The sequence below is a fragment of the Myotis nattereri genome, assembly GCF_964212035.1.
Source record: "Myotis nattereri genome assembly, chromosome: 16".
NCBI lineage: Eukaryota > Metazoa > Chordata > Mammalia > Chiroptera > Vespertilionidae > Myotis > Myotis nattereri.
In genome coordinates this window covers 24,198,581-24,214,157 of record NC_138091.1, presented here as the reverse complement: position 1 = coordinate 24,214,157, position 15,577 = coordinate 24,198,581, and the positions used below count along the sequence as shown (strand labels likewise).

Here is a 15,577-nt window from a genome sequence, read left to right as displayed (position 1 = left end):
GTAACAAACCTAGGAACAAATTCAAGTTAATAGCTACACAATCTTGGACAAGTTACGTAAGGCCTCTGTGCCTCCATTTTTCCTTTTGTAAAATGGAGATAATAATAGTACCTACCACATAAGGCATGGGAATTAAATGAGATATGTATAGAAGCCCTTCATATAATGCCTAGCTCAGAGTAAGCCCTCAAGAACGGTAACTAATAGAAGCAGGACATATTCTCACCATCTACATGGGACTGAACTCCACTTAATGATGTGTAGACTACCATTAGAGTAGAGGGGGGACTTGGTAGAGAGGAGAGGAAAGTACACAAATAACTATCAGCACGAGTGTGACTAAAATAAGTCTAGGCACAGAGTCTCACTGCTGGATAGGACCTTTATATATAGAAAGTAAAGCCCAAGAAGTGAAGGCAATCCAGTGAGCACAGGGCCAATCTGGACCACGCTGGCTCAAGTCCAGAGGTCCCATATAGTTACTGCCAGGGATAAGCACAGGCAACTCAGAGAGGCAGAAATACGAACGGCCAACAAGCATGAGCAGTAATATTCAGACATGTGAAATAGAAGAGGTATATCATTGTTCACTTAGCAGTTTAGTAAAAAACTACCGAGATTAATAATATCAATAAATTAGAGGATGGGAAGCAGGGCACTTCATACATACTGGTAGGAGTATAAATTGGTATAAGGAGGGTAAGTTGGTCCCTATGAAAATATTTAAATGTACATAGTCTTTGACTGGGCAGTTCCTCTTATAAGACAGCTATAGATATATTCACACAATAAACATGGCTAACCTTTGCAGCATTGTTTATCATAGCAAAACGCTGTCACTATAAATGACCATCACTGGAGGAATAGCTAAATTATAGAACTGGGCAGTTATTAAAAAGAATAACGTCGATTTGTATATGCTGACCTAGAAAGATTTTATAGTATGTTATTAAGTGAAAAAAGCAAGTTGCCAGATAGTATATAATTTTTATGAATTTTTAAAAAAATTATGTATATGTGTGCATATATATAAATTTCCGTTATGTATAATATTTGCATATTCATAGAAAAACGTATGCTCTATGGAAGAGACAGGGATTTCAGAAGAGTCAAAACAGACTTGTGTGTTATCTGTATTGTTTTAATTTTTTACAATAAGAAAATTTAGCTGGTAGGTGTGTGTGTATTTAAATCTAAGACTTTAGATAGTGGGAGTTTATATAATTTTTCTTCTACCTTTGTGCATGTTCTTTATTTCCTACAGAAAAAATATTTTTAAGTGTTTTTATAAAGTTATATTTGTATAACATATAAGATCTTAACCTATAAATATATATAATATATAAAATACATATAACAAGCTTTTGAAATAGTCTGGAAAGATCCATGACAATAATTCATCAGTGGTTTTCTCTGTGGAGTAGTGGCAAAGAGGGATAACACTGTCTCTCTATGGAGCACACTTCCTGCATTAAACCTTTTTTCAGCATGTTACTTTCGTGACTGTGAAGATTTTTTTTAAAAACGAAAAAGAAAAAAGAAAGGTTTGACGAAGCAGTAAGCAATCAACTTAGCACGAAAGCTGTAAACAAGATTTGCAATGGGAACTTTAAGAATTGCCCTCTCACGCCTTGAAAAAATGTCAGGGGCTTGGGGGACTTGGCTAAAATAGATGGCCCTGTTGTCTTGTGGCTTTAAGAGGGGACAGATTTAAATGGGTCACCCTGCAGCTGGCACAGTAGAAACCCCAGGAAATGGAAACTATAGCGTTAGAATCGCAAGACGAGGGCCCCCGGGCCTGGCTGCCGTGGGTGGATACTTAAAAGGGTCAGTCCCCCCTTCCCCACCCCAGACCACACTCATAAATAAATACAAAGGAAATGCTTTCCCAAGAGAGCCGGCCTCTTTCGCTTGGCCTCTGACCTCCCCGAGTGGCCATTTCCTACAGCCCCGAGGCCTGCATCTCAGCGCGGGCCCACCGGGGGCTGAGGGCTGCGAAGGGGGCCGGTGGGGCTCCCAGGGCACCTGGCCGGCCGGCCGGCGGGGGGCCCAGCCCGAGAGAGCGGGCGGCGCAGGAGGACGCCTGTGCCTGCGGCCGGCCGAGCTGCTCCCGGCGGCTGTGCTGAGCTCCGCAGAGCCCGTGACTCACCGCCAGGTCACATGGAGCTCCCTGGCTCCAGGTGTGCTCCCTCATCCGCCCGCACGCTTCTCACATGACATCAGCTGGCCGTCCGGCCCGCCCGCCCGCCCGCCGCCGGCTCCCCACGCCCTTCCCTGCCCGCCGCCGCTCCGGGCACCAGCAGCCGCCAAGCACTGCCAGGCAGCAGGGCCCGGAGCCGGAGAGGTGCCCGCAGCCCAGCCAGGTCCAGGTCCAGGTCCAGGTCCGGGGCTGCTCTTGCAGGTGAACCGCCTCTGCTCCATGGGGAGCCTGCCGCAGCCCGCTGGGCGCTGAACTCAGTAAACACAACCATCCCCACCCACCTTCTGTGTGACCTTGAGCAAGTCCCGTCCCCTCTCCGGGCCTCAGCTATTTCAACTATGGGCCTGAGAGTTCAGACTTGGCCCATTGCTGGAGAGGTATGCTGCTCAACCACAAACTGCAGGTTCTAATCCTGGCCTGCCTCCGCCTTGCTGTGTGACCGTGAGCCCTTCATCCAATATCTCGGAATATCAGAGGATAATGAAAAAACAATCCCTTGTAAGTGACGATAAAAGTACTTGGCAGAGAGAGAGGGCCCTGGGCCCTGTAAAATCGTCAGTCCACAACTTAAACTGCTGCCTGACTCTCAGCTATTTGAAATGTCAAAGGAATGTGGATAATTTATTAGCCAAACAATTCCTATCTCCAGAGAAAGGGCAGGAAAGCAAGAGGAGAGGGGCTTTCCAGGGTTGCTCCCCACCCTCCCAATCCAGCTCCTACCACTGCACCACCCCACCCTCTGATTCAGTCCACCTCAGAAAATGGTGATGGGGGTAAAAAAAGAAAGAAAAAAAAACGGTGATGAGGGGTGAGGTGCAGTGAGCAGATCTTAAAGCACCCGGGAGCCTGACCCAAAGCAGGACTTCAAAGTTCCATGAAGCCCCACCCAAGTCCTGCGGGAACCTGTCAATCACAGTACAAAGCGGACTGGGCCTCTGATCCCCTCACACCTTTCAACTACCTCAGCATTACCCCCCAAACCCAGGAGAGGCCTGGGACAAGGCCACCAACAGGGCCCTGCTCACATGGGTGCTCTGGTTCCAGCCTGTGGTGTCCACGTCAGGCGAGGGAGGTCTGGCTGAGGACAGACCTTGGGTTTGAAGGAGCAAGGACAGCACTGCTGCCCTGGAGACCTGTGACACACCAAGTAGGGATCAAGCCTCCCTTAGTTCCAACAACTCCCTGCTCCACCCAGGAGGGTGGATTCTCCCTTTCAGACCAGCTCCAGCTCTGCCCCGCCCTGTCTGCCTTCAGGTACCTGCCTCTGGGGAGGGGGTGGGGGGACCTCAGAGTTTTCAGGCCCAACTTCTGAAGAGACATGCACCCCTCAATGAGCAGTTTCAAGCTGGGCCAGTGAAGGGAGCTCCAGGCAACAGGCTGGCTGCCCGGCTGCCAGGCAGTGAGGCTGAGGGGCCAGGCAGGAGTCAGGAAAGGCGCTATCAGAGTGAGGGCAGCTGAGGAGAGCCGGCGCATGGGAGGAAGCCCTCAGGCACACACCCTGGCACCTGAGCCAGACTGGGAAAGAGTAAACAAACCAGATGATCAGAGCTGCCGGGCACCAGGTCATCAACTGTTCAAAGTTCAAGGCTCCCGAAGGAAGTGACCACCAGCATGCTATCCCTCCCACCCCCGCCTGCAACCCTTCTCAGTCCCCTAAGCCCCCAACACAATAGCTTCCCCTACTGTCTTCCTGGAATTGAGGCCCCAACTCCAGTGTCCCCAGCCCCAAATGGCCACACACACCTCCACCCAGGGCTATATATAACCAGTCATGTCCAGCAAACAGGAGGATGTTTCCTGGAAAGACCTCATCAGAGGGGAAGCTGAGGAGGTGGCAGGCCATTGACAAAGAGCCAGTGAGGCCGGCAGGAAGCCAGGGACCTCAGGAGAGCAACTTTCAGTATCCCCATATAGAAAGGAGCCCCTGAACCAAAAGGGAGGAGAACAGTTAGGCAAGGCCGGGCCCATTGCCATGACAACAGGATACCTAGTTGCTCCCGCCCCCCCCCCCACCCCAAAAGAAAAAGGGCTTCCAGACCCGATCAGTACACAGAAAGGGAGCTTGACCCTCTCCAGTCAATGTGTTGCTAAGCTAAGGTGATCTGACTCTTAACTGCCTGGATGTGTTTCCTCCCTTCCAGCCTGGCCCAATGCATACACTCTTCAAACTCAGGGGGACTGACAAGGCCTCCTCAGCCACAGATGGGCCAGGCACTCAAAAGATAAAACGAAACCTCGAAAACCAGCCCAAGTCATTATGGGCAAGGTGAATGGGGGTGAGAATCCAACTCCAGACGCTTGGGGGACCCTCTGAGGGCAGGAAGGCCCCAGGCAGGAGAGAGAGCTCCTCCCAGGAAGCATCATTCCAAGTCTCCCTACACAAACACAAACCATGAGGCCACTGTCAAACTCATGCGAAGCCAGGCAGAAGGAGCACCGCTAGAACCTGATGCCTCCCCCACCCCACCCCCAGCTCATTCCGGCTGCAGTCTTTGCAACTAATCAGCAGGGCACATGTGCCTTGCCACAGGGTGACACCCCCAAACCCCACCCCCACAACAAAGCCCCAATGTGTGGTGTGTCCCTGCAGGCCTTATCGCAGCCAGGAACATGACCCATTCCTCACCCGGTTTGGTCCCCCAGCAGCAACCCCCAGCGGGGGTGGGGGACAGCTAACCTGACCACCTCCCCTACCCATTGTTGAAACAACTGGCGTGACAGGTTAGCAGGGCGGGGCGTCGGGGCAGGCTCTCCCGGAGGCCTGGGGCAGGTTGTCCGACCTACCCACACACACCCCACCCCTTTGCAGGAAAAGGTGAGGTGAGCAGCCAGTCACCGGGGACAGCCTGCACGCCCTAATCTCCAAAGCTCCCCATGCACCCAGCCGCCCCCATCTTCGGTCCCAAGGGGAGGGGGCCTGGGGAAGCGGGGTCTCCATTGTTTAGCCAGCTGTCTGGCAGCTGCTCCTTCGAGAGCAGCCCGCTGTCGGCCTGGCAGTGAAAGGGTGAAGGCCGCTGGGAGGGATAAAGGGCTCGGCGGAGGTGCTCGCCTTCCCGGCCGCCTTCCAGAGGCTCGGTGGGTCGGTCCGTCTGGGGGACCGGGGCCTGGCTCCGAGAAGCCCCTACCCCCCGAGGCTGCAGCCTCCACCCCGCAGCTTAGGGCCACAGGGGCTCCCCCGAGCCCCAAATCCCCCCAAACTGAAAGCCACCCTGCCCTGCTTCCCCGCCCCCGGCTCTCCCCACCCCCCCAGCAGGCAAGGGGGGCCGGAGTTCGCCCTCCCCGCCCCTCCCGATCGCCCCCACTCTCGGGCGCCAAGCTCCGCCGGCGCCGCTGGGACCAGAGACGGAGCCGGGAGTCCGGGCCGCTGCTTTCAGGGGACACGGGGGGAGCGGGAGCCGGCGGGCCCCGCCGCCCGCCCGCCCGCCTTCCCGGCCCGAGCCCGCCTCGCCGCCCCGCCGGGCCCTGCAGGCGGCTGCCCGCGCCGCCCCGCACTCACCGACCGCCGGAGCCGGCCCGGCAGGCAGCACAAGCGGAGACGCGGCATCCAGCGGCCCCGGCCGGGTCCGGGCTGGAGCGCAGCGCGGCGCAACCCAGCGCCGCCCCCCGCGGCCGCGCGAGCGGAGCCGAAAGGGAGCTCCCTGCTGGCGACTCCGGGGATAAATGCCCGGCCTTCCGGGCAGCGCCTGGGCGCGCCTCCAGAGCGGGCCCTGCGAGCACCCTCCCCGCCCCGGGGACCCCTGTTCGTGTCTGAGAGGCCTTGCCTGAGGTCCTGCCTGCACCGGGCACTAGAGGCTGCTGGGCATCCCCAGGGCAGGCACAGGGTCATGCTGAATGTGTAGAACAGGTTCGGTCCAAGGCGGGCACGGGGCTCTGCTGTGTCCGAGAGGGTGCTGCCCAGGATAATGCTGTACAGAGGAAGCAGCAGTCTTGCTGGCCACATCTCCCCAGGGTGGCTCTGCAGAGGCAGACATAGGGCGCTGCTCCATGGTGCCAGATGGCCCCGTCCAAAGCAGACACCGCCTGTCCTGTCCAAGGTGGGACTGGAGGAATGTACTCCCAAGGTGGACACAGGTGTCTGGTGGCTTGATCTGAAAGCGCCCTGCCTCAGAGGGAGCTGCCTGGGAGTGTGCCAAGGCCCAGGGGACACAGCCATAAGCGGCACTCACGCCTTACGGCCGACAATGCCAAGATTAACCCCTTTCAGAGGCTCTTTGAATGAGGCCTGCCCCTGAGCCTCCCATGTTCTGTAAATCTCCAGAGAGCTGATCTACCCAGTGAGAAGGAACGTTAGCCTGCCTGGCAAAGGCCAGAGGCATTTAGAGACCAGGCCTCCGGAGCAGGTGCTTTGTCTTGAGTTTGGAAAGAGAGGAGAGAGAGAAGGAAAGAGAAGAGATGAAGACACTCCTAGAGGCAGTGTTCATATTAGAGTGGGGACCTCAGAATGTGGAAGAAACGGAAAAGAGTCGTTCAAGAGAAGGTGTAGCAGACAAGGGCAGTTGCCTCCATAGACAGCCCAACCAGGAACTTCTCCAGGCAGAGGTGGCCCAACCTGACAGGCCCAGGAAGGCTGGAGGGAGAGGGCTCAGGAGCAAAGAACTGAATGAGAGCGGGGAGATCGTGAGGCATAGACCACACCCAGGATATGTGTTGTAGATAAAAGAATAGCATGTGACCAAACTCAACAAACATTTACTGAGAGCCACTAAGTGCCAAGCGCCCCATCAGGCACTTTGGGGGACACAGAGAAATAAGACATAGAACCTCTCTCCAGGGGCCTCAAATGGGGGCTCGGGGGAAGGGGGATGGAACAAAAGCTGCTTTGAGGACTTGACATTTGAGTGGAACCTTGAAGGCTGGGTAGAACAATGACTCACTACTGCTTCCTGAGCACCCACTATGTGCTAGACACTATCTCTATTCCTCACAACAAACCTCTGAGGGGGACATTATTGTTGTAGCTAGGGATTGAGTACATGGACTCTGGGACCAGGTTGCTAGTTCAAATCCCAGCTATGTCAAGTACTAGCTGTGTTACCCTGGGTGATCTATAAAAACCTCTCTGTGCCTCAGTTTCTTTATCTGAAAATAATGGCGCTAATAACAGTGCCTGTCTCAAAGTGTGTTTTGAAAATTAAATGAGTTTAGTCTTTTCAACAACAAAAAAGATCATTTATTGAAATGGTCTTTTCAATAAATGATGCTAGAAAAACTAGACACCCACAGGCAAAAATATGAATCTAGACACAGACCTTACATTCTTCAAAAAAAAAGTAAAATGGATCATAGATCAAAACACAAACCTAAAACTGCTAGAAGATAACATAGGAAGAAATCTAAATGACCTTGGGTGTAGCGATGAATTTTTACATGCAATGCCAAAAGGTATGATTCCTAAAGAAAGAATTGATAGGTAGGACTTCATTAAAATTAAAAACTTCTCTGCAAAAGATAATATCGAAAGAATGAGAAGACAAGCCACAGATCGGGGGAAAATATTTGCAAAAGATACATCGGAAAAAAAGACTCACCCAAAATATACAAAACACTCTTAAAACTCAACCATAAGCCCTGGCTGGTGTGGCTCACTTGGTTCTTTTCCCTACATCACGGCAGGGAATGAACAAGCATATTAACAACTTTTATTTATGTGTGTCCACATTTAGGGCACTCTTGAGGTAGCACACAGTGTGCCTAAGAGCATCGCTAACCAGGAACCAGTTTCAGAGACCAGGTAAGAGGAAATCCTAGGTCATTTGGTATTTAGTCTTTAACTTCCCAGAGGTCAGAAGAATCCCTGCCTTGTCTCAAAGTAAAAGTAAAAGTAAAATAAAAGTGAAAGTAAAAGTAAAAGTAATGCACCTCTTCCCCCTTTATAGGAAAATGTCAAAGCAGTGTCCACATAAAATAGCCCAGATGACCGTGGAAAGGCCAGCTTTCCCAGAAGATCTCTAAGCGCCTGAAGCAATCTGACTTTAAGGGAGAAGTCCCCTCAGAGAGAAATCTGGAAATAATAAAAAACCATCTATATCAATGGAGCCCTTACCACGGGTCAGGCACTATGGCAGGCATCCTCTCATTTAGACCTCACAATCATCCTGTTAGGAAGGTGCTGTTATTATCCTCTTTTTGCAGATTAGAAACTTGGCCTTAGGAAGATGAAATAATTTGCCCAACATCTGAAACTAATACAGGTTAATACTGAATGTAAACTATAATTGGAAAAAAAAAAAACCCTAAAATAAATTTACACAATGCCAGGATGTATTAGAAAAAAGAAAGAAAGAAAGAAAAAAAGAGAGAAAGAAAGGAAGGAAGGAAGGAAGGAAGGAAGAAAGAAAAACTCGGCCAGCATGGTTCAGTGGTTGAGCATTGACCTTTGAACCAGGAGGTCACAGCTCAATTCCAATCAGGGCACATGCCCAAGGTTGCTGGCTCCATCCCCAGTGGGAGGTAAGCAGGTGGCAGCCAATCAATGATTCTTTCTCATCATTGATATTTCTCTCTCTCCCTTCCTCTCTGAAATCAATAAAAATATATTTTTTTAAAAGAAAAAAGTAGAAAGAATTTGCCCAAGTACACATGGTTAATAAATAGCACAGCTGGAACACTTGCTCTGAGCCACTCTGCTGTCCTGTCCTGGGAGGAGTGTAGAGTGTATAGACTTTGGGGCCCCACACTGAGAGGCCCTTGATCTAGCAGCTGCTAGCAAGTCCCTTAGCCTCTCTGAGCCTCAATTTCCTCCTCTATAAAATGGGTATAATAAAGTGCCTATCTCATAAGGGTACAAGAGGATAAAACGAGCAAATTCATTTGAAGCAATTATTATCCTAGTACTTGACACATAGTAAGTGGTTAACAGATGTTAACATCTGACCCTTCACTTCCTCATCTGTAAAATGGGGGCTGATAATCTACACTACTAAAAGAGAAACATGCAAATTGGCGTCACTCTGCTACGCCCACCAGCCAATCAGAGCGACTATGCAAATTAACCCAAGAAAGATGGTGGTTAATTTGCATATGCAGACGCGGAGCAAAGACTGAAGGCTCCGGCCTGAGTGAAGACTGAAGACTGAAGAGGCTTGGCTTCTCCACTGCGGCCGGACCAAAGGCCTGGGTGCCGGAGGAAAACCAGTGCCAGCAGCCAGGAGAAGGAAGGCCTATTGCGCGAATCTTCATGCAACGGGCTTCTATTAATATATAAGTCAGAGAGTTATTGTGAGGCTTAGAAGAAATAGCAAATATAAAGCATGTAAGATGATTCTTTTCACATGGTAAGCAATATGACCCTCCAAAAAGGATCACAAATAAGCAAGCCAGCTTTTCAAGAGGCCCATCAACTTGCTAACCTGCCTGAGAGCAAGTGTTCAGGTGACAAAAAGCACACTTTGAATATTGTTCCTCAGAATGCATTTATTAGTTTAAGATCCTTTATCCCTTTGCAAAGAAGCTGGGAGTGTGGGTGGAGAGTACTTTCCAGGAAACTGAACAGTGAAATTCTTAGAAGAGAGTACCTGCCGAAGGTCAGCCTAAAATAAAGGAGTTTGTCTCTGAAATGACATAAAAAGTTTTATTTTAGGAAAATTCAAACATATACAAAAGTAAGCAAAATAATGTAACAAACCCCAAAGTGTCCATCATACAACTCAATAGTTATCAACTCATGGAAATCTTGTTTTAGCTGCATTCCTTGCTACCAGTATAATTTTGAAACAAATCCAGATACCATATCACTTCATCTGCAAATATTTCAATGTGTATCTCTAAAAGAAAGGATTGTTTTAAACAAAACCACAATGTCATTGTCACACCTAAAAAATTTAACAATAATTCCTTAATATCATCAAGTAATCAGTGTTCACATTTCCAATTATCTCTGTAAATGTCTTTTTGAAAACTGCTTGTTTGTTTGAATTGAGATTCACAACTGCAGTCAGTTGACGTGACTTCCAAGTCTCTTATAATCTACAGGTTTCTCTTCTGTCTTTCTTTCTCCCCCTCACACCTCATTTCGTGAAGAAACTAGGTCATTTATGCTGCAGATTTACTACAATCCAAACTTGGCTGATTGCACTTCAATGGTATAGTTTAATATGATGATCTGGCCTCTGTATTTTCTCTAAATTGGTAAATAGATCTAAAGACTTGAACAGCTTTGAATTTTATTTATTTATTTATTTATATATTTTAAAAAAATATTTTTATTGATTTCAGAGAGGAAAGTAGAGGGAAAGATAGAAACATCAATGATGAGAGAGTCATTGATTTGCTGCTTCTTGCACGCGCCACACTGGGGATGAGCCTGCAACCTGGGCATGAGCCCTGACCGGGAATCAAACCATGACTACCTGGTTCATAGGTTGATGCTCAACTACTGAGCCACACCGGCTAGGCTGAATTTTTATTTATTTATTTTATTTTGGCAATAATACTTCATAGGTAGTGTGGTCTTTCTTCAGGAAGCACACAGTGTCCTGTTGTCTCTGAAATGACACTTTAAGAGATCAAAATTATATGATTGTCTGTACTAGAAATGTAAGAATAAAAAGAACATATTCATCAACAGATGAACGAACGGATAAGCAAAATGTGTGTTTACATACAATAGACTATTATTCAGCCATAAAAACGAAGAAAGTTTTGACAGGTGCTACAACATGATTGAACCTTGAGGACATTACACCAAGTGAAAGAAGCCAGACACAGAAGGACAAATATTTTGTGATGCCACTTAGGTGAGGTACCTAGAATGTGCAAATTCATGGAGACAGAAAGTAGAATAGAGGTTACCAGGAGCTGGGGGGAGGAGGAAATGGGAGTCACTGTATAATTCGTATGGAGTTTCTGTTGGGGACAATGAAAAAGTTCTGAAAATGGATAGCAGTCATGGTTGTACAACATTGTGAATGTACTTCATGCCACTGAATTGTACACTTGAAAGGGGTTAAAATGGTAAATTGTATGTTATGCACATTTTACTACAAAAACTTATGTTAAGAGCCCGGCTACTGCATAAAATAAGGCCCCTCTTACAAACCCTGATGGCCTTGGTTTATATGTTGGCCTTTGTCTAAACCAACTGCCTTATTCTGTCCTGACCGATACATAGTGCAGGGCTCCTTCTGTGCGTCCCAGAGATTCATGGCCTTTGCCTAACTCCACGATGAGCAGGGGATCCACACCCCACCAGGCACAAGCCCAGTGTCCTAGGCTATGGACAGCATCTGTGTTGACAGCTGGGGCACACGCTTCTGGAGTCCCAGGTTTGGAGTTGGGGCTGTCTTTGCCACTTACTTCCCATCAGAGCTTAGTTCAGTGACTCGACCTCTCTAAGTTTCCATTCCTGTAAAGTCAGGGCTACAGCCACCTACCTCACAGGGCTGTTGTAAGGGTTGAATCAGGTAATATCATGGTCACGGGTACAAGGAGAGGGCTTTGTTTTGTCAGTATGCTTGGAGTGATTCAAAGGGGATATCACTAGGACGTAAGTTTAGCAACTCATTGGGATGCCTCCAGAAGTTGGCCACTTTGCAAGCTAAACTTTTCTTGTCATCATTCTTGGCAAAATCAGCAGTAGAATGACCAACTGTCCTGGTTTGCCCACCACTGAGGGCGTCTCGGGATGTGGGATCTCGGTGCTAAAACAGAAAGGCCCAGGCACAGGAGGACACATTGGCCACCCAACCAGGGATCTCCCACGTGCTAGTTCAAGTATCTTCCCCTCAGGCTTGCTGGCTGCTGCCTATCTGACCTGCCTTCCTTCCAGAAACTCTCTTCTCAGCTTGGCCTCCAGAACCCCTCCTGGATCTCCTTGTGGATCATACGCCTCTGTTTGACCCCCAATGCTGGCGCTTCCCAGGATTTCTGCCTCTGCCTTCTGCCTCTAGGGTCTACAGTCCCTCCTTGGAGGTTCGTGTTCCTCCCCAGGTCTCCCAAACACCTCCCACAGCAGGAATCACTCTAGAGCAGGGGTGGGCAAACTTTTTGACTCAAGGGCCACAATGGGTTCTTAAACTGGACCGGAGGGCCGGAACAAAAGCATGGATGGAGTGTTTGTGTGAACTAATATAAATTCAAAGTAAACATCATTACATAAAAGGGTCCAGTCTTTTTTTTTTTTTAGTTTTATTCATTTCAAACGGGCCGGATCCGGCCCGCGGGCCGTCGTTTGCCCACGGCTGCTCTATAGGCTAGCCTGATTCTGTTACCATCTCTTGCAAATATCCTAAATGAATTAAGTCCAAAGCCAAATGTACAACCTTCCTCACCAACTTCTTCTGTTCGGTTTATGACCCTAACCCTCAGTTCATGAAGTCAGAAGTCCACTCTCCCTACCTCTTCCCTCTCCCTCAGCCCCCATCTACTCAGGTATCTAGTCCTATTGGTTCTACTCCATAAATATCTCTCCAACTGGCATCATCTGCTCATCCCCACGGCCACTGCCTCGGTTCAGGCCTTCCTGGCTCTCAGCTGGACAATTGCCGCTGCCTCTTCCCGGTCACCTGCTTCCACCTCATCCCCTCCCCCCTCTCCCCCATGTGGCTACCAGAATGATTATCCTAGAAGACAGATATGATCATGTCTCCCCCTGGCTTAGAATTGTCCAATGGCTCCCAATGACCTCGCACGGGGGGTCAGCAAACGCTTTCCATGACAACCTGATGGTACATATTTAGGCTTTCTGGGCCAGATGCGCTCTGCCTCAACTATTCAACTCTACCATTGTAGCACAAAAGCAGCCATAAACAACACAAACATGAACAGGCATGTCTGTGTTCCAAAAAGAATTTACTTACAAAAACAGGTGGAGGACCAGATCTGGCCCGAAGACTATAATTTGCTGAGCCCTGGACTGGGAAATAGAATCCAAGCCTCCCAGCATAGCCCAAAGGCAACTGGCCCCCTTGCTTCTCAGGGCCTAGATAGACATCAATAGCCTGGGGCCCATCAATAGCCTGAAAACAGCTTCTGCTGTAGTAAGCAGGACTCCAGTTAGAGCTTGGAAAGAGCTTTCTCAGCTGTGAAAGGATCGTTATAATTGGCCCAAGCTGTGGAAGGAGGTAAAGGAACGCCAGTCTCTTCCGGTTTTCTGATATGCCTCAGGTGTAGCCCTGTCTAGTCCTACTCCTAATTCTGGCCTGAAGATATCAAAACTAAGTTACATTGGCTTGTAAGAACCTCTATTCCATGCAAAGCACTAAGCTGAGAGCAGGATTGTGCGTCCTCTACTTGCAAAGCTTACCATCTCCCCCCTGCCTGCGACTGAGGTCCAAGACCAGTCAGAGCCGCATGCGAAGTTACCAGGCAGGATGGGTTTAAATCACCGCTCAGGGCCGCAGTAAAGGGGAAGTCACCAAACAGTGCGTGACTAAGTATCCAGTGGAATCATCATGGAGGCTCAGAAGAGAAAAAGACCAGAGGAAGAGTCAAGGAAGGCTGTAGAGAAAGAGAGTTGGATTTGAGCCCATAATCGTAGAATTTAGATGGTAATACTAGCACTTACTGCTTGCTAAGAAATACAGTGTACCTGGCACTTTGTTTACATTATCTTATTTAGTCCTCACAACAATCCTGTGAAGTAGGTATTACTAGTTTCTTTATAGAGAGAAGGAAATTGAACCACAAATCACCAAGCAGTTTGCCCAAGGTCGCGTGGCCAGTGAGTGAGCAGGATTCGAACCCTGTTAGTCGGGCTCTGAAGCCCCCTGGGGCAGAGCTCCCCAGGAGGGCGCACAAGCAAAATGTAGGAGGAAGCCTATGATGGCCCGGGCTCGGCTCCTGGTGAATCTGGATGGGCAAAAAGTGGGTGATCAGGCTGGAAAGGGAGATCCGGGCTGGTTCACTGGAGATGCTGGCTGCCGGGCTGAGGAGCTTCCAGGAGAGCTGACCAGGAGGCAAGTGCAGGCTGAGTTGGAGGGAGAGGACACAGTGTAGGCAGGGAGGTGCTCGGGGCGGCTCCAGGGGCGTGAGAATGCCCGTCTGAGCCAGGGAGATGATGTGGAAGCTGGAAGGAGGGGACAGGTATGGGAGAGAATAGGAAGGAAGGTTTGTGTGGGGACTGGGCTACCAATTGCTATTGGAGCCAGGGAGGGAGGAGTTGACAACTGCTTCCACCATCCTGAGTGGACCAGGCAGCGAAGGTTAATACAATGGCTCTTGCCTATCGCAACCAGCTTCTACTGGTAAGCACTTCACATATATAAGCTCATCTCATCCTCCCAACATTCTCATGCGGTAGGATCTGTTATTATTATCCCTGCTCTTCAGGTAAAGGAACTGAGGCACAGAGAGAGTAAGCAATTTGTCCAAGGGCATCCATCCAGCTGGTGAGCGGCAGCGCTGGGATTTTAACTCAGGCGACTGGCTCCAGAGGCCTCCGCTGCATCACTTCACTGTCCTTGTCTGTTGAGGTAATGCTTTCAGGAGGAAGCAGGGTTCCTCACTCCCACTCCACATTCGTCACCTGCAAGGATCGAGCAGGAGAGTGATGGCAATGGCAGGATTATTTATTTATTTATTTATTTATTTATTTATTTATTTATTTTTGGGGAGGGGGGGACTGGTGGCATTGCCCAGTCCAATCTCAGGTCTCTGCTGCTACACTGAGCGGCCTCTCACCACCAAGCAGGGTGGTGTGCACGCTGTCCTGGGGCCTACAGGCCCTGACTGGCAAGAGGGCACCTGGAGGCCAGTCCTGTCCTCATCAGAGTAGGACAGGGGAGATTAGACTGGCCATCCCCAGCAGTGGCAGCAGCTGGTGCAGGCCGCAAAGACAGACTGACTAGGTCTTTAGGAAGCAGCTCACCCCCACCCCGAACATGAAGTTCAGGAAGGCCGTTTTCTCTGTGGCCCTGGACACAAAGCAGTTGGTACTAGTGGGACAGGGGTAGGAGTGGTGGTGAAACAAGTATGGAACATCAAACCCAAACAGATAGTATCGCCCCACGAGGGAGGCCAGCTCCATAAAGGCCCGTAGCACCACGTGGGCCATGTAGATGGCCAAGCCCCTGTGTGACCGCAGGCTGGGCTTCCTGTCTACAGCCCCAAGGCCTTCGGGGAGAATTCTCTCTCCCACCAGAAGCTGTCCCTTTAAGAATCGAGAAGACCCCAGGCACCCCAGGCTAGGTATCTGCAGGGCTCCCAGCTTTTGCAATCTGCCCAGCAGGTACTCCCTCTTCACAGCTACTCTTTCCTCCCTTGCGATCTGGTGCAGGACATAGAAGAGATAGAAGATAGAGGGTATGGCCACCAGCATAATCTGGAAATAACAGAAACAGATGTGGGGAGAAGCGGTCGGAGCAGACATTTGTGCAGCCAGGCTGCAGGGTGTTGCAGGAGAACTTGGACCTCTCATCCCCGTAGACTGCATCTCCCACC

The 15,577-nt window shown here is 49.7% G+C and overlaps 1 protein-coding gene across 1 annotated transcript in view; it reads right to left on the bottom strand.

The window, feature by feature from the left end:
* MYO18A (myosin XVIIIA) overlaps positions 1-5,808 on the bottom strand; it is a 96,579-nt gene extending 90,771 nt beyond the window's left edge. The window contains exon 1 of the mRNA XM_081109558.1: positions 5,697-5,808. The gene's annotated coding sequence lies outside the window, so the exon portion shown is untranslated. The remainder of the gene's footprint in view (positions 1-5,696) is intronic.
* Between the last annotated feature and the right edge of the window lie 9,769 nt (positions 5,809-15,577).